Source organism: Parasteatoda tepidariorum, chromosome 1 (assembly GCF_043381705.1).
Source record: "Parasteatoda tepidariorum isolate YZ-2023 chromosome 1, CAS_Ptep_4.0, whole genome shotgun sequence".
Taxonomy (NCBI): Eukaryota; Metazoa; Arthropoda; class Arachnida; order Araneae; family Theridiidae; genus Parasteatoda; species Parasteatoda tepidariorum.
In genome coordinates this window covers 33,079,111-33,098,517 of record NC_092204.1, presented here as the reverse complement: position 1 = coordinate 33,098,517, position 19,407 = coordinate 33,079,111, and the positions used below count along the sequence as shown (strand labels likewise).

The 19,407-nt window shown below is 28.4% G+C and overlaps 1 protein-coding gene across 2 annotated transcripts in view; it reads right to left on the bottom strand.

The window, feature by feature from the left end:
* LOC107442658 (adenylate cyclase type 10) overlaps positions 1–19,131 on the bottom strand; it is a 75,654-nt gene extending 56,523 nt beyond the window's left edge. The window contains exons 1-2 of one of the 2 annotated variants that reach the window (XM_043041379.2): positions 19,050–19,131; positions 18,410–18,542 (exon numbers count right to left, since the gene is read on the bottom strand). The gene's annotated coding sequence lies outside the window, so the exon portion shown is untranslated. Of the gene's footprint in view, positions 1–10,842; positions 10,972–18,409; positions 18,543–19,049 lie in introns of those variants that run through there. The other variant, XM_071178444.1, reaches the window with a different exon arrangement.
* Between the last annotated feature and the right edge of the window lie 276 nt (positions 19,132–19,407).

Sequence of the window (19,407 nt, the reverse complement as noted above, 5' to 3'; positions counted from 1 at the left end):
GCGATTGCATTCTAGTAAGCATAAAAATGGTTATCAAATTTGCTGAGCTAAATGTTTTTTGTTTCACAGTTTTGTAATGTATTAGTTTATTAGCAGTTAAAAAATTTTTATTTTTCAAAGTTTAATTATTTTAAATAATTTTTTAACTTTTTTTGAACAATGTAGACTTTTTTTAAAGAAATATTTTAATTTTAAAATTCTTTAAATTTTTATAAATGCTTTTGGATTTTGAAAGATGTTTTCTAACCACTGTCTTTGACATATGTTTTTAGGGTATTATTCCATCATGTGATCTATTCGTGTAATAGACATTAAAATTTTTAATGGTTGGTTTATTTCAGTTTTAAGGTTAAATACCACTGCCCGATATACCCTACCGTAAAGGGGGGGCGTATATTTGTTTATATAGCATTCTTTATAATATTTTTAAGTTTAATAACTTAGTCTATATTTACTAAAGTTCAAAAAGTTAATTTGAATTTCAATTAATTTTTTTTAATTTGAAAACAATAGAACAAACAATAAATTCATTATTTTTTATTTACCAAAATTTGGGCAACATCAAATTTGTTTTTTTTTTTTTTGCCAAAATATGAGTGATTAAATTTGAACAAAGGGTAATAACCAGAAGAACAATCTACACAGTTTTAAATTTTAATATTGGCATAGCAGAAATTCAAAATAGTTCAATATAATGTAATAAATGCAGAAGATGCTTTCAGTTATTGGGTAGGCTTAACGTTTCTCGCGAACTTTTTGCTATTAAATAGCAATTTTAATTTTTCTCAACATTTATAAAGAATATTTTACCAGCTATATTAATTATATCCCCATATAAAAGTTATGTTTATAAATACCAGCATTTGCTAAGTAAGAGTATAAGATAAAAATTTATGGCCGTTAAATTAGTGAAAAATGCTTAAATTTGAAAGTTTATATCTCGTATAGAGCAATTTGATGACTTACAAAACAGAGATCTTAAAAATTCGCATTCAATAAACCGAAATTCCACTTTTACACGCATGCATTTTAAAATAGATTAGAGGGGAGAATAGGAAGCTCTTTGGATTGGACACTACCTTGGAGCTTTTACTGTGCATAAAACCTTCCGTTTTCCGATTATTTCTATCTTGATTACTTAGTATTAGAAAATCTCACTTGTGAGTATTTTACCCTGATTTTTGTAAAAATAAAAAATAAAAAATTGTCAAAATAAGAAGGGGACCTGATTGTAAACTTTTAACTTAAAATGGGATTGCAAACCTACAATCACGTTTAATTTATTTTATAATGTTATTGATTACAACCTAAATAATCGCCAAATGAAAATCGATTACTTCAAAGTTTGTGATAAAAATTCTTAAAACGAAAATTGCAAAATTTGAAAGTAAAGAATATTGAAATATAACTAATAGTTTGAATTTCAAATAAAATTACCTGACATATAGTGCACACTATTTTTTTTAAAAATATCTGTACAATGTTTATCATAAAGATCAAAACTTTGCTTTAGATAACAAAGAATCTCGATTATGAATTAAATCTGTGGTTCATTTCTACAATATTCGCGTCAATCTTTCATGCTTTTGCTAGCTTTTAGTAAAAGCTTAATTAAAAAAAAATATATTGATGTGCATATATATTTTACAATTAGTCAACACATTCATTGAGAATTCAAGAAATATGACATTTGGACAAATACTTATTAGCTCTTTATATGATCATGACATTAAAAATTTGAATTATTTATAGAGTTTAGTGCTGCCCTCTATTTTTGCTTGATTTAACTGAAAACTGACCCTTCAATTCATATTTTTAGTTAAACAACTTTCACCAAATTAATCACTATTTTTATTCATTATAAGCAACATCACTATTTTTATTCATTATTGCAGCAGAATTTACGGAGTTTGTTCGTAGCAGTATCTAAATTTGGGAGTTCAACGTATTCAGACAAATTATTATTGAAAAAATTCAGCTGAATTTGCAAATACAAGACACTATTAAACACTACTTAAAATCATACAGGAAAACTTCATGCGTGAATTTAAGTTGAATTTTACAACATGATTCTAGAAATTGAAATAAATCCCTACAGAGACAATAATCAAGTATCAGAAAAATAGATCTTTACCTTTTGTTCTTTGTGGTGTTCTCTGAAATTAATCCTTTTAATTTGTGCTAGAAACAATGTTAGAAATATTTTAGAAAGGCTCATCAGTAATTTCATCTCATTTGTTTGTTCACTTATTAAGAAGAAAAAAAAACTTTAATGAAAAATAATTTGCAGATACTGTAATAATCTATTAGTGCTAGCTGCGTGCTTGATGGTTTCTGCTACCGGGATTATAATAAGCAATACAAAATTATTACGGTGATATTAAAAAATATAAAGGTGATATTAAAAATATTATGGTGATATAAAAAGGAAATATTGATGTATCTCATAAACAAATTATTGTTTGGTAATAATTATAGATTATTTCGGGTTCCCCAATAACATTAACACAATGAAGATAATTATATTTTCTGTTTGCTTACGCCCACCTGCGCTTTAAAAATGAAGTTACGATTGATTAATNTTATATCTATAGATTATTTCGGGTTCCCCAATAACATTAACACAATGAAGATAATTATATTTTCTGTTTGCTTACGCCCACCTGCGCTTTAAAAATGAAGTTACGATTGATTAATTGATTGATTGATTGATAATTTGATGATTTTATTATCACAGATAAGACTTTTATTTTAAACCATTGACAGCTTACATTTTCTGTTTATCAAAGTTTTTTTAGTTCCTTAGGCATCTTGCTCCATTTGACAAAAGAGTTAATAAATACACTCTATAACAAAAAAATCGACGCACCAAGAAGCAATCATCCGATTGCTTTGAAATTTCGTAGGCATGAATGTTTTGAATAGATATGGCTGGAATGATGCCGACTGGGGACGTATAGTCTTTAGCGACGAATTCCGCTTCCAACTGTGTCCTCACGGTCATCGAAGACGTGTTTGGAGACGCACAGGGCAGAGGGGGGATCCTGCCTTCACTATTGCACGCCACATTGACCCTCAACAAGGTATTATGGTCTGGGGTGCAATTTCCTTTGACAGCCGTTCCCCTTTGGTCGTCATTAGAGGTACACTTACTGCACAGCGGTAAGTCGACGACATCCTAAGACCTGCATTGCTACCGTTCCTTTTGCAGTACCCTGGGCTGGTTTTTCAGCAGGACAATGGCAGACCACATACGGCACGTGTTGCTATGAACTGTCTGCAAGCTTGTCGAACTCTTCCTTGGCCTGCCAGATCACCAGATCTCTCTTCCATCGAGCATGTCTGGGATATGATGGGAAGGCGATTGCATCTGGCACGGAATGTTGATGACCTCGTTCGACAATTGGATCGAATTTGGCAGAAAATACCGCAAGAGACCATCCTGGAGCTTTATCGGTCTATGCCACGCCGTGTGGGAGCTTGTATCCAGACTAGAGGTGGGTCAACACCTTATTGAACTTGTTACTGTAACTCTGCAATAAATTATTCAATTGTTCTGATATTTCAATCATTTACTATTCTTTACATTGTCTTCCTATCCACCAATTTTCGCTTCAATCGGACAACTCCTTCTTGGTGCGTCGATTTTTTTATTATAGTGTATTTAAACAGAGAAAAATATTGCCACCTAACTCTAACAAATCTCCACTGAAGATGATGTGAATAAAAATATTTGAATTTGTTTGCCGGTGGAAGCACAGAAAAGTGTATAAGTGATTGTTAGAAACCCCTCCAAGTTTCACCTGGCAATTAAACTATTTCGAAGTTTTTTCCACCAGTTTCTTCTCTAGTGATTGAACACATTTCAATGACGCTTTTTTTATTTTTTTGAATTAGAAACCATCAGAGAGTATACTTTTTTTACTTCTTTATTTTACGAGGTTTCTGAAAATTGTTATTCAATGGCAGAGATTTTAGAGCAATCTATATAAATTATATTGGTTTCTACTGAATTTTTGAGAAATAGATGATGATAATGTTTAAGATCTAAATTCTTTAACATGAAAAAAATACTTTTTATTTCCGTTTTTTTTTTAAAAATCTTAAGCAGTTAAACCAAACCAATAGAGTATGAATGTTTGTGTACGTAAAAAGTTACATATTTTACTAGAAAACTTTGTTAAAACACATAAACGCTCCCCCTGATCCTAAAAATTGTTTAAAATTTTTAATTAGATCGTTCGGGAAAAGAGTTTGAAAAAACAGAAATTCTTAATTCCTTCAGAAGTCACGACTGAAAAAAATTAAACTGCAGACGATTCTGTGCTTTTTTCTTCTGAATATTTTTAAGATAATATTAGTGATGATTTCTAGCTTATAGCTCTCAGGAGTTTATTGTACGATCTTATTTATATTTTTTGCCATATAAACTGAAATATCAGCACGAATGTGGCAGCATAGGTGAGTTACATTAAAAAATTAGTATTCTTAAAGTTATCCACACGTTAACTTAGCTTGTTGTATTCTTTTAAAATGTGTTTCTGTAAAACTGAATAATTTGAAATCAACGGTGGTGGAAAAAAAAAATGTACTGAGAAGCAAAATTAAATAGAACATATTTATTTGAGGGAAAAATAAAAAATTACCATATTATTACTGATGCCAATAATTTTTAAATAAATTTGATTACAGATACTAACTAAAGCAAAAGAATAAACTGTTTACTGAAAAAAATTAAAGGAGAAATGGTGCTAATTCATTGAGGAGAAAAGTAAAGAATCTCCATACCATTTTTCATTTAAACTGCTTTCAATTAAGTTTGGTAAAGGGAAGAACGAATTGAAATAAAAAATATATATAATAAGCTAAGTAATGTAAAGCAAAATTAATGGAGCAATGGAATTAATTCATTTTGGAGAAACGTAAAAAATCCGTCATCCTATTATTGACGCCAAGGTGCTTAATTAGGTTTGGTAATAGGTACTATCTGAAATATTAGCCATGCTCTGAAAAACAAAATTAAGATACTAATTAGTTTCGAAGAAAAGTAAAAAATCGTCATACTATAAGAAGAACTAAGTGAACTCAAAAAATAATAAGCTAAGTAATGTAAAGCAAAATTAATGGAGCAATGGAAGTAATTCATTTTAGAGAAACGTAAGAAATCCGTCATCTTATTAGTGACACCAAGGTACTTAATTAGGTTTGGCAATAGGTACTATCTGAAATATTAGTCATGCACTGAAAAGCAAAATTAAGGTACTAATTAATTTCGAAGAGAAGTAAAAAATCGACATACTATGAACAAAAAAAAGTAAATAAAAAAAATAAGCTGAGTAATGTAAAGCAAAATTAATGGAGCAATGGAAGTAATTTATATTAGAAAGAAGGATAAAAATCCCATCATCTTATTATTGACGCCAATATGCTTAATTATTTTTGATCATAGATACAAGCAAAATTAATAATATTAGCTATGCACTGAAAAACGAAATTAAAGGAGAAAGAGTACTAATTCATTTCGGAGAAAAGTAATAAATTGTTATACCATTTTTTATTTCCATGATGTAGTGCAATTAAGTTTGGTAATAGAAACTAATTAAGAGAAAGAATAAATATTTATTGTAAAGTGAAATTAATGGAGCAATGGTAACCATTCTTTTAAGAGAAGCTTAAAAAGCCACATTGCTCTAACTGATGTCAATGAAGCTTAGTAAGTTTTGGAAATAGAAACAAACTGAGATAATATTATAAGTTATGTACTAAAAAGCAATATTAATGAAGAAATGGTACTAATTCGTTTAAAAGAAAAGTAAAAATTCACAATACCATTTTTGAGGCAAATGATGCTCAATTTATTTTGTTAATAAATATTAATTGAAATAAAAAGTAAACTTTGTATTAATAAGCCAAATTGGAGGAATAGAAAAAACGTGAAAAACTTCCAAACTATGTGTGGTACACTACTGGTATTATTGTAATTGGTGCAGCCCTAAGAGGTATCAAATATATTGAAGATATAAAGCATTTTATGAGCAAATTTGGTGCAAATAGTGTATTTTTAATATAGATACTATGGAAAAAGGTTTTTCATTTTCCGTCAAAGATATAAGTAAGAAAAAAATTGCTTGATACTAATAACGTAAACTAGCCAAGTAACATTAAAAAAAACAAACATTGGATTTGTTTTAGCTTTATAGCAATGTCATTTTTTTGCTTTTTAGTTTTGTTCATCATTTTGTAGTGCTTTTCAGTACTGATTAATTGATTCCTTTTTTCTCCCACTCCATACGAAGAACAGATGTACAACTAGTGAAACCTAATAAAAAAAAAATATATAAGTTTGTGTCCCAAAAATAGAAAGAATAAATTAGTGAGAACTGTAATAGTGGTATTTCAAAATAAAAATAATACTAAAGAACAATTTTTTTCTACAAATAATAACACTCTGTGAATAATACCTAACATAAACGCACATATATAAAAGAATATTTAAAAGAATTTAAATTTAAATTAATGAAGCAAGATCTCAAGTTATTTCTTTAAAGCTTTAATCTTCTCTACTTTTGTTTAATGAGTAACAAGCAATTTTTTAGAATAAACTAATACTATGATAATGAACTCTAAAGTGAACTGTCAGCTTTAAGATAAAATAATCACCTCATTATACTTTCAAAATATTTACTTTACAACACCGTTGATGTTATGTAAATGACAAAATAAGCAGGTATTAACAAACAACTCATTAAATGTATACTTTAAATTAAAAACATGTGTATTCATAGTTAATTAATTTTAGACGCCCTTTATTTGCAAAATAAATTTGAGATTTAAATTTAAAATGAAATTTTTTTACANCACTGAAAAACAAAATTAAGATACTAATTAGTTTCGAAGAAATGTAAAAAATCGTCATAAGTGAACTCAAAAAATAATAAGCTGAGTAATGTAAAGCAAAATTAATGGAGCAATGGAAGTAATTCATTTTAGAGAAACGTACGAAATCCGTCATCCTATTAGTGACATCAAGATACTTAATTAGGTTTGGCAATAGGAACTATCTGAAATATTAGTCATGCACTGAAAAGCAAAATTAAGGTACTATATAATTTCGAAGAAAAGTAAAAAATCGACATACTATGAACAAAAAAAAATAAATAAAAGAAAATAAGCTGAGTAATGTAAAGCAAAATTAATGGAGCAATGGAAGTAATTTATATTAGAAAGAAGGATAAAAATCCCATCATCTTATTATTGACGCCAATATGCTTAATTATTTTTGATCATAGATACAAGCAAAATTAATAATATTAGCTATGCACTGAAAAACGAAATTAAAGGAGAAAGAGTACTTATTCATTTCGGAGAAAAGTAATAAATTGTTATACCATTTTTTATTTCAATGATGTAGTGCAATTAAGTTTGGTAATAGAAACTAATTAAGAGAAAAAATAAATATTTATTGTAAAGCGAAATTAATGGAGCAATGGTAACCATTCTTTTAAGAGAAGCTTAAAAAGCCGCATTGCTCTAACTGACGTCAATGAAGCTTAGTAAGTTTTGGAAATAGGAACAAACTGAGATAATATTATAAGTTATGTACTAAAAAGCAAAATTAATGGTGAAATAGTACTAATTCGTTTAAAAGAAAAGTAAAAACTCACAATACCATTTTTGAGGCAAATGGTGCTCAATTTATTTTGTTTATAAATGTTAATTTAAATAAAAAGTCAACTTTGTATTAATAAGCCAAATTGGAAGAATAGGAAGAACGTGGTAAACTGCCAAACTATAAGTCGTACGCTACTGGTATTTTGGTAATTGTTGCAGTCCTAATAGGTGTCAAATATATTGAAGATATAAAGCATTTTAGGAGCAAATTTGGTGCAGATAGTGTATTTTCAATATAGATACTATGGAAAAGGGTTTTTTATTGTCCGTCAAAGATATAAGTAAGGAAGAAATTGCTTCATACTAATAACGTAAACTAGCCAAGTAACATTAAATAAAAAAACATTGGATTTGTTTTAGCTTTACAGCTATGTAATTTTTTTTTGTCTTTTAGTTTTGTTCATCATTTTGCAGTGCTTTTCAGTGCTAATTAATTGATTCCTTTTGAGGTGTACAACTAGTAAAACCTAATTCACTTCTTTTTCTTAAAAAAAAAAAAAAAAAAAAAANAAAAAAAAAAAAAAAAAAAAAAAAAAAAAAAAAAAAAAAAAAAAAACATCAGCTTGTGTCTCAAAAATATAAAGAATAAATTAGTGAGAACTGTTTAAATAAAGGTATTTTAAAATAAAAATCACACTAAAGAACAATTTTTTCTACAAATAATAACACTTTGTGAATAATACCTAACATAAACGCACATATATAAAAGAATATTTAAAAGAATTTAAATTTAAATTAATGAAGCAAGATCTCAAGTTATTTCTTTAAAGCTTTAATCTTCTCTACTTTTGTTTAATGAGTAACAAGCAATTTTTTAGAATAAACTAATACTATGATAATGAACTCTAAAGTGAACTGTCAGCTTTAAGATAAAATAATCACCTCATTATACTTTCAAAATATTTACTTTACAACACCGTTGATGTTATGTAAATGACAAAATAAGCAGGTATTAACAAACAACTCATTAAATGTATACTTTAAATTAAAAACATGTGTATTCATAGTTAATTAATTTTAGACGCCCTTTATTTGCAAAATAAATTTGAGATTTAAATTTAAAATGAAATTTTTTTACAGCTTGTATTGAAAATATGCTAATTTGAAACTCCATTAACTGGGTCTGAGATTTGATTTTATTAAATTCGTGAGGAAAAAAAAGAATTAGGTAGAATTAAAAAAGTAATTTGTATTAATTAGGAATTCAAATAAGATTTTGGAAACATAATTAAAGGGAGTATGGTTGGTCGATTCGGGAATGAATTAATTTCTTTTCAGTAATTTTGTAGTATACTTTAATGTACTTAGAAATTCGGGAATTGTTCAGTGAAATGAGACAGAGAAACATATAGGATGTTAAGGGTAATTATTTTAAAAAAATCATATTATATTGGAAATGTTAATTAATAATAATAATGAATAGAATAATAATCCTTATAAATGGAATAATAACCTGTTATTAATAATTTAATAAAGAGATTAACAGATATTTTATTTGTTACAAATTAGATAGTGCACTTAAAAGGGATTACATTTTTAGTAATGAAGATATATTATGGTAAAGAAAAAAATGTCTTTTTATAAAAAGGCAGATGTAAGTTTATATTAATGAGAAATATGTTTTCCTAAAGGTATTTGTGTGATTCTAGGTATTTTTCAGACAAAGTAGTTTTCATTACACTTTTTATTCATAAATTTGTCTTGTATATTTTATTTTTTAATATTCTTATAAAAGTCTTTTAAAGATTAAAAAAATGAACAAAAATCAGTTTATTTCGTTCCAACTGTCAACTTAATATTACAAATGACGTATTTCTCTAAAATTATTTCAATTTATTACCTATTTCAGTTTTCATATAAAAATTAATTTCTTTTTTAGATAGATGTATTTAAGAATAAAATATTTAAAAAAAAAAACCCTTAAAAATTCGTATAATTTAAAGCTTTTTCTGATAATTTGTTATGAATTATCTTGGTTTCAATTTTCTTGGTTTGTCAATTATCTTGGTTTCACCCATATGATAAGAGGAGCGTACTAAAGCATGTAAATTGTTATGCATTAGCATAAAATGTTTACTAAAAATACTCATTTTCATGTTTAATATTTGAATGATCAAATACTAACTTATTTATAAAAAAACTGCGACATGGAGCTTGCATGCANGGTATTTTTCAGACAAAATAGTTTTCATTACACTTTTTATTCATAAATTTGTCTTGTATATTTTATTTTTTAATATTCTTATTAAAGTCTTTTTAAGATTAAAAATATGAACAAAAATCAGTTTATTTCATTCCAACTGTCTACTTAATATTACAAAATACGTATTTTTCTAAAATTATTTCAATTTATTACCTATTTCAGTTTCCATATAAAAATTAATTTCTTTTTTAGATAGATGTATTTAAAAATAAAATATTAAAGAAAATCTTAAAAATTCTAATAACTTAAAGCTTTTTCTGATATTTTGTTATGAAAGATAAAATCCTTATCAATTATCTTGGTTTCACGCATATGATAGAAGGAACGCACTAAAGCATGTAAATTGTGATGAATTAGCATAAAATGTTTACTAAAAATGCTCATTTTAATGTTTCATATTTGAATGATCATATACTAATTTTTTTTATAAAATAAACTGCGACATGGAGTTTGCATGCATATTTTATATATATATATATATGCTAAGTGGATGGGTAAATCATTCAACTACAATAAAAGAGATATTTCTAAACCTGTTTAGATTAAATATTGCAAAAAAAAATTAAGTTTTTTTTGGATATGGATACAGTGAAATTCCAAAGTTTACGTTGTATCTTACTTCTATTTCAAGTTTGAAATCACTGCGCAAAATCATTTTGTATATTAAATGTGGTAATTATGGAACACCCTGTAATGTGGATTACATATGTTTCAATTGTATTTACCATATTTTTTTTACATATTTACTACCATTGATTATTAAAATCTATAGTTTTTCCAAGTTAAATCCAAGTTTTAGAAAAGAAGAAATAAGAGGGAATTCGAGGTATTTGGTAAACATTCTTGGACTATAATTCACTCCAAAAAAATTCCAGTTCAAATTATGGTAAAAAGTATGGCCTCTCAGGTACTTTAACAGCAAAATCTGTTTTCATTCTAACATGTTATGGAACAAAAATCTAATATACCTTGAATTTTACAGTAATTGCAGTACAATCACTGAATCCCTCTGTGACATCAGATAGCGGCTTGCAAGTGTAGGAATGCAGTGTCTTTGATATGTTTTTGGTGTCCAGACCTACTGTTCTTTGATCACTCCTCTTCGAAGTAAAAATGCAAATTGCTATCACTACATATCTCAAAGAATAAAAATCAAAAAAAAAAAAGCTCTCTTTTGGATTAAAATTTCTATCTGAATCCATACTCAACTTTTTACAAGTCATATAATTTTGTCCTTCCAAATGATAATTTTTATTCTTGAATAATATACAAAAAAATTTTTTACTAGCGAAAACATTTTCTATTGTATTTCCATTCACTTTTTATGACTAATAAATTCATTTATTTTCCTTTGACTAAAATGTTGTTAAAGATAAAAATATGAGTTCATTAATTAGGCTTTTAAAAATGGCAAATTACCTACTTAAGTAAATTAATAATAATTTTCATTACCTAATTTGTTTTCATCAAAATACTTTTATTTATGGCACACATTGCAACTAAATATTACTGTAAAAATTACGATATATAATGCTTTATGATAAAAATTGATTTTAAGGTGAAATGGATTTTACTCTGATGCCGGCACTTAATACCGTAATTTGATCCTTAATGTTTTACAGTGTTGTATAAAATAGCCTCTGAAATTTCACTTCTTCGAGACCAGATGCGTTTTATAAGAAAATTCTCTGATTCGTTATTCATTACCCGTATTTAATATTAAATGTGTATTTGAGCTTTCTAAAACTATTTTAATGAAAATAAAAAAAGTTATTATAATCATGAAATTGATGTTTATTTAAATCTATTGTTTTAAAATATCATTAAGATTTTTCCCGAAAAATAAATATTTTGAACAATTTAGCAATGAATGATCAATGAGCACATGACAAACAAATACGTTTTTTAAAACACAAACTATATTTTCTTTTGTCTATAAACTTTTAAAAGATATAAAATTATAAAAATAATGTATCCACTTTTAATTCATAAAAATTTCAATTCTGGTTAAGTGAGTTATCGTAGCACATTTAAAATCATTCTTCACATTTTAATTCTAGTAATAAATAAAAGATCAATGCTTGAACTGAAATATACTTAATTACATTTATAAAAGGTAAAGATACATAAGCACATTTAAATCTGAGAAATCACCTTTCTACATCTTTCCACATATCAGACATTGTAACAAATGTTTGCATGTATCATACTCTACTAATTATATTCTTAAGTCCTTTTGTTACTTTGTAATTTAACCAAGGACTCCAAAACTTCAAGACAAGATGTTGAGAACAAGCTAAAACAAAGGTTTGTGGTGTTGTTCTGGAAGTTAATTATTTTGCAATTCAAACAAACCTCGTGGGGAGTCCTTATTGAAAAGCCACGACGAAATTAGTTTGAAGAACCTTTGTTCTGGAGCTTCTAGTGTTGTTAGAATTCCCAAGGAACTTGAAATGTAATGGTAAGATTGAGTAATGTTTCAGAAAATCTGTGTTTTGTTTGAGTGCCAAGAGCGTTCAGGTCGTAATCTGCGGTTACTAAGAAATAAAATTTAGTAAATTTTGGTTAATTAAAATAACACCGATGTAGAATTAACAAATTCAGAATGAAAAATAAAATTCAGAATAAGTTATCACTCATAAAAATGAGCAAAATAAAAGGTTTATTTAAAATTCTATTTATATTCTTGGTTTTGAATTAATAAATGCTTTTCGATTTTATTCCAAGTAGAAAGATTTAAAGAGGACAGGAATAAAAATTCACTTTCTGGCAGATACTATAATTCTGACAATGAATAGCATCTTATTATTATTTACCATTAAGGTATTAAGTACCGGCACTTTGGGTACATCATCCGTAAAATCTGGACTTACTGTATAATACTGTACTATAAAATATACACGAATATATATTTAATAAGAAAAATTAAATAATTTTATGATAGTTATTACTGTAAGAATTATGTTGTATCAAACTTTTCATCCCATAACATGATTGTGAAGAAATGGACTGTAATTTGATCCGTATTTTTTGCAGTGGAAAGTGATTGTATATGTAAGTATGATTGGTTTTACTTTCGTTAGTCGGAATGCTTAATTACAATGAAAAATTATAAGAAAGATTCGAAGTTTGATTTCAGCAACTTTTTGAATCATTTTATGCCAATTAATCAATTTTTGGCCAAAGGTGCATAAATGCACCATTTCAATAAATTTTTGTTAACACTCTGACGTGTATTTTTTCCCTTAACTTCATTTTTTGCATTTTTTAAAGGTTCTGAAGACATCTATAAGATACTAGTAATTCAACTGGAGTAAAAACTTTCTATTGAAAAATTTTAAAACTACATCAAATGCCATAAAAAAACTAGTGTTTAAATAAGTGATTTTCTAATAGATTTGGTCAAAGGTGCGTCTACGCATTTTTTAAATAAAGTATTTTTCCTGTAAGACATTTGTTTTCTTCTTAATGCACGTAATTTAAGTATATTTCATTGAAAACAATTCCGAAATCCATAAGACTTCCATGCTTGGCCTAAAATGGGTCATATATTGCGTCATATGAGTTTAGTCGATATTGTTTCATGACCAAAAGTGAAATAAGTGATCCTACAATATGTAAAAAAAATAAAACAAATAAGAATTTAAGTTCAAAATTTCTTTATGCAATACTTTTAAAATGACTAAGTTTAATTAAATGAATTTTTTTAAAAACGATTTTTTTTAAAATCTTTGTCAAGACTTCTTTTTTCAAAGTTAAAATTGCATTTTTTTGCCATTATTTAAAGCTCGGATTTCAGAAGGTTATGAAAGATTCTAACCAAAACATTTTCAGTTAATGGTTTGTTGTATTTTACAATCTATTAAGGTAGAGCATGATGTGACTCGGAGGATAAAGCACTCGCCTCCCACTGTGGTGATACGGTTTCGGAATCCCAGAAATGGCTGATCGATATGAATTCCACATCCGGCTCGCACTGAGCACATAAAATATACTCAGTGGTCGGCGGGTCATGGGTTAGAGATCCCTTGCAGTTAATCTAATCATGGGAGGTTTCGTGGTTTTCCTCTCCATGTAATGCAAATCCAGATTAGTTTCCTCAAAAAGTCCTACACGAAGGCACATTTCACTCAATATTTGATCCAGAAGTTTTCTTGTGTTCTAAATCGAGTTTAAAATTACTAGGCTACTGAATTGAACATTGGTAGTAGTAAACTAAATATTTGGTCTGCGGTTCTACGGCTTGTTTAGAATAAAATATGAAATCTATTAAGAGAAATGTTATCTCTGGTACTAAAAGTAGTTATTAACTTCAAATAAAAATTTAAACAAACTCATACATTTTGTTTGGAATGTTATTTTCTCTTGTAATGAAGTAAAATAAAAGTTTAACTAAAATCATTTTTATAAACAAAAAATGGTTTATTATTGCGATTTTTTTCGGAGTTTTTAATGATTGAATTCAACAGAATAACTCATTTGCAACTCAAACAAGCCTTGTGGTGAGTCCAATATTTTGACAAAATTAGTTTGTAGAACCTTTGCAATGGAACTTCTAATGTTGTTAGAAGTGACGGAGGATTTTGAAATACAACGGCGAAACGAAAAATGAAACTCAGACTATTTTATGTACACAATGAAAGTTTTCTTTGTAATTTTATTTATTTTTTTGGTTTTGAAATAATATCTGCTTTATATGTAAATTTACTTTATCGAGAATGTTACGCGTCGCAATACAGGAAGGATCAATATAAAATTAAAAAAAAATCATGTTAATATGATTAACCAATGTTTGCTTTTCTAAAGGCCTCAAGAAAAGCGTTAATTTAAATTTTCTTTGCTGTATTAGCCTTCGAGTAAAGTAAAAAACTTCTATAAAGTGTTGAATATTCAAATTATAATAAACTCATTGTTTTTCATTAATAGGAAAGTTTTGCTCATGATTAGTGCGAGGGAGGGAAATTGAAGCAATAAAGAAAACAATGGAGATGAAAATAAAAATATGACCACCGAAGCCGACGTCTTCAAGGGGTACCGGCTTCGGAAGCCGTAAAACAAAACCTTTTCCATTGAGAGAGAGGACAAATGCCAAAATTAACTCTCTCAGCACCCCGAAGGTTTTGTAGAGAAGTCCAAGAAAAAATACATGAAATTCATAAAACCAAATCAGAATAGAAATTTCAACAAATCTTGAGAAAATAAAAACTCACATTAAACCGGTCAAACAGCGATTTCTCAAATAAACTAAATTCAAAGGGAACTCTAATTCAAAAGAAAACAACGCCCTCTATTAAAATGCGTAGAATGAAAAAAAGAATAGTAAAAGAAAAGATTACGTAACAAATTAGCATAATGCTTAACTGGGGCTGCTCAGCTAAGACTTGACTTTCGCCCTGTTAAAAGAAATAATAAACTAGTATTCTTCAATCATTTTCTTATTCAAAAAATTAATATTACAATAATTAAAAGGAAAATCATTATTACTCAAATTATTCAAAAAATGCTAGGGAGGGAAACGCATTATGCTAGGGAGGGAAACGCATCTTAACAAAGAAGTTATAAATAAAACATTTTTTAACAATATTAAATTTACTACTTTTTCTTATTCAAAATATATTTGATATTAAAAGTCGTTTTTTCTCACGTCAAAAACAACGCCATATAACAACAACCTTTCTAAAATATATACTCTCTGTCTACATAATCAACAAAAGGCACGAGCCAAACTAAAGTCTTTTGGGAGCCAAAGTTGTTTATGCGCTCCAAGCAAAGCATTACTCGAGAGGGCATCCAAAACTAAAATTGATTCTGGAAAAGAGATTTTCAGCACTTTTTACCTTCAATAAACTTTATATAGAGGCTGAAAAAAAGAAAGCGAACAGAGAAACTTTTCTGCTGCAATGAAATATTCGTAGAACAAAGTCGAAAGAAGCTTATTTTTGAGAAATGAACCGGTCAAGTGGCTTTTTACTTTGAGAATTTAAAGCAAAGGAAAAAAAAGGGAGCTTAGAGTTGTTTGTTATCTGTTCAGTTTTGAATTTCGGTTTAATTGAATAACCGAAAAAAAAGTGTTTAGCACAGTTTTTTTTAAAAATATATTTTTTAAATTAGGATATGTTTCAAAATTTATAAACTTTAAAAATGAACTTCGAGGTGGGGTATACTTTTAGACGACCTTATTTTCTGACAACTCTGCATTTTCAAAACTTCAAAAATTGCCGATCCATTGAAGAAAAAGGAAAAAATAAATAAAATGGCGTGCTTTGCAGCAGTCTGCTAAGGAAAAAATATATTTATTCTGACGAATTCTCAAAATTATTTACAAAGTTGAGAAACAGATGGCACTACTACATTTATTATTAGTTATATGAGTGTGTGAATTTTTCCAATGTATAAAGATAAAATAGCAACTGAATATCCGTTTTTCGTAAGCAAATCATTAATAAATCGGTATTAATCAAAACTATAAAGTCATGCACATTATCGAAGGGCATGAGAAGGCACAATTAATAAACACAAATCATATCTTTTTTTATTTACTTCAGGAAGCTTTGCATTCTGCTCGCTCCGTTCACAAACCCCCCAGAGGTGGCCTCTTATCCATCTTTATACTTTTTTTCTTAAAAGTCGGCATCTTTTAAAAAAAAAATAAATAAATCAGAATTTTGTAAATAAAAAATATAATTATTTTAATTTTATGTCAAAATATTTTACGGTTATGTTAACCCCTTCCTCCTCGCTCCCGGGAAAATAACGTGCTGAGGTTTCGCCCTCTATTTCTCGCTCCCGTAATATTTCCGGGCTGGAGTGCTCAGTAGTAACGCGCCAATAACAATAAAACTAATTCATTTCTTTTGCCAGGAAAACATTTTATTTCTTATTTTACACACCAGATGGCAGAACCAGGATATTTTTAAGGTAATTGTAGATAGTTGGTTTATTTTAAACTAGATGTCAGCACTAATCAAATAGCAGTAATTAAAAAAATAGGAACTTTTATGACCGTTTTCTTGAAAATTAACCGATCATTAAGAGGTTAATAGTATCAAAATTAACGATTACTTGGATTTGAATTGCATTTCAAAAAAATATTTTAACTTCAGAATGCGAATGTATGACACAAAAAGAAATAATAAGTGCTAAATAATTTCGCTTGTAATCTACAACCATAACCTTATACTCTGGAAATGTTTTTTTTTAATCTTTCTCAAAACTTTTACGTTTTTTAAATATGTCGATATAAATGTTATGATTCGTATCTGGCTACATGCAATCCTTTTGGCTCTCAAAACTATTTTTTTAATTCATTTTTGGTTACTGCTGAAATGAAGTAAAGGGCGAGCAAATGAAAATTTCGGCGAGATAAAATTTTCGACTGCAATGAATAAATAATCATTACTTGAAGTTAAAAAAATCACATCGAAAGCACTTGAAGTTACAATAAATTTTGAACAAATTAGAATTTCGAATAAAAAAGCGTGTTAAATTTTTAAATGAAAATGGCCCTTTTAGCACGTAAAATTCTAACCCTGTAGTTGCGTTTAAGCTGGCAGAAGGGATAGTAGATCGGTCAACATGTTATGAGCTGCTAAACTTTTGATAAAAGAATCTTAAATTAATAATCCAATCTTAAAATTTTTTTTTATTCCTTCAAACTGCTTGAGCATTTTTCTACGCACTTTCATAATTTCTAGCTTCTAAATTTCACTGATTTTACGCAGAAAAATAGAGCGAAAAAGTGAGTTTAAGTTTCTAAGCAATAAGTGTAAAGTGTAAGTTTCTAAGGCTTGCAGTTGTAGCAAAAGGTAACATTAAGTTGAACACATAAAGCAGTGGCGACTGTGGTGTTTACGATTTTTCAATATAGTACGAGTTTTCAGTTATATATCGACCATGTCAATAGTGACTTTAGGTTATTTATTAGATTAAGAAAGAGACTATTTTAGAAGTTTAACTTATCAAAATGTTTAACCGTAGTCAGTATTATAAGTTTCCAAAAATTATTCTAATTAATTTAGTCCAACAAGTTTTTCAAAATTTAACCAAAATCAAGCCATTTTCTCCTATAATTCTTCTCTTTAGTGCAGAAATAAATTCTTTACTTCATTTACGGTTGATTTTAAAGTAGGTAGGATGGTACTTTATTTACCTCGCACTAAGCCGAACAATGGTGGGCTATTGGCGACGGTCTGGGAAACATCCCTGCGATGAACAGAAGACATGCCATCGTAATTTTAATCCTCTTCAGAGGGGATGGCTCCCCTGCTTTGGTAGCTCGTCGACCTGCGCGCGAAGTCGAGCACTTTATGATAGCACAGTTTAAAGAGGATCGATACCGAGCACCCTCTGTCCCTACGCAGGCTGATCAAAGTAGTCACCCACCCTCTTACTGACAGCAGCCAGTGATACTTGACTTCGGTGTTCTACTGTGAACCGTGTCCTTACGATCAGTCCACTGCGCGACACTGTTGATTTTAAATTATATAGTTTTGTAGAAAAACGTTTCAAATATATAATCACATGCAAAATAAATACCTGGTTTCAGATATGCTCTCTTCGTGACTTAGAAGATATACTCTTCTGTGACTTCTCTTTCAACTCATCCACTTTCATCCTTCGGCAAGGCTGAACTTGATTGTAACAGTTTGTATACAGGCTTGCTCAATACCTAAATGTATTAAGATAGAACATCTTATTTCAAGTCATCCACTAATCTGAACTGTTTGAAAGTTTTGTGTATCATTTGTCACCATAAAAAATGGTGACAACTATTTCCCAAGGAGCCAAAATCCCAAGGATTGTTCCTGATGTTGTGAAACTTATAATGCTCTTTTACATTACTTGGTGCAAAGCGGCCAAAAACAACAACCATGTTAGTTATTTAGTTGCACTAAAATTATTAAAGTATGATATGATACCCATCAAGAATCAGTAAATTTATTTTTACTAGACAATATAAAGTAAGAATCAGAAATTTAAGTTGCATGCATACTCTAATTTTTAATGTAAAATGAGTTTGTAAATGAAAGATAAGCGTAGCAAAGAGGATTTTAAGAATAAATCGAATTAGGCTTAACAGAGCATGAGCGCATAGAACATATACATTAGAAAATTTTTCATAGATTACACAGGTAATTAAAATATAGAAGTCTTCATTACGCAACTAAATACATACGTATCTTTAACGGAGAATTTTAGTTTCGACAGATGAAAAGCAATATTGAAGACAGCAGCAAACAATTGCCAACTCGTTATCGATTGTAAACACAGACGACATGGAAACGCGCCAACATTGGCGTTTTCTAAAGAGAAAATAGTTAACGTATTGTGCAAAAGCGAGTGATCTTTTAGCATTTTCGGTGTTTGGAGCTTGCTAATACCCTTTAAATTGTCTATGAAAGCTCAATTTGATGCTCTTTCACACAACTTTTAGGGTTGTTCAACATGAAATTTTGAGAAATTTCAACCTTTAAATTTTCCAGTATAGCTACGAAAAAAAACTAAAGCTTTTGCTAGAAAGCACATTTAAATTT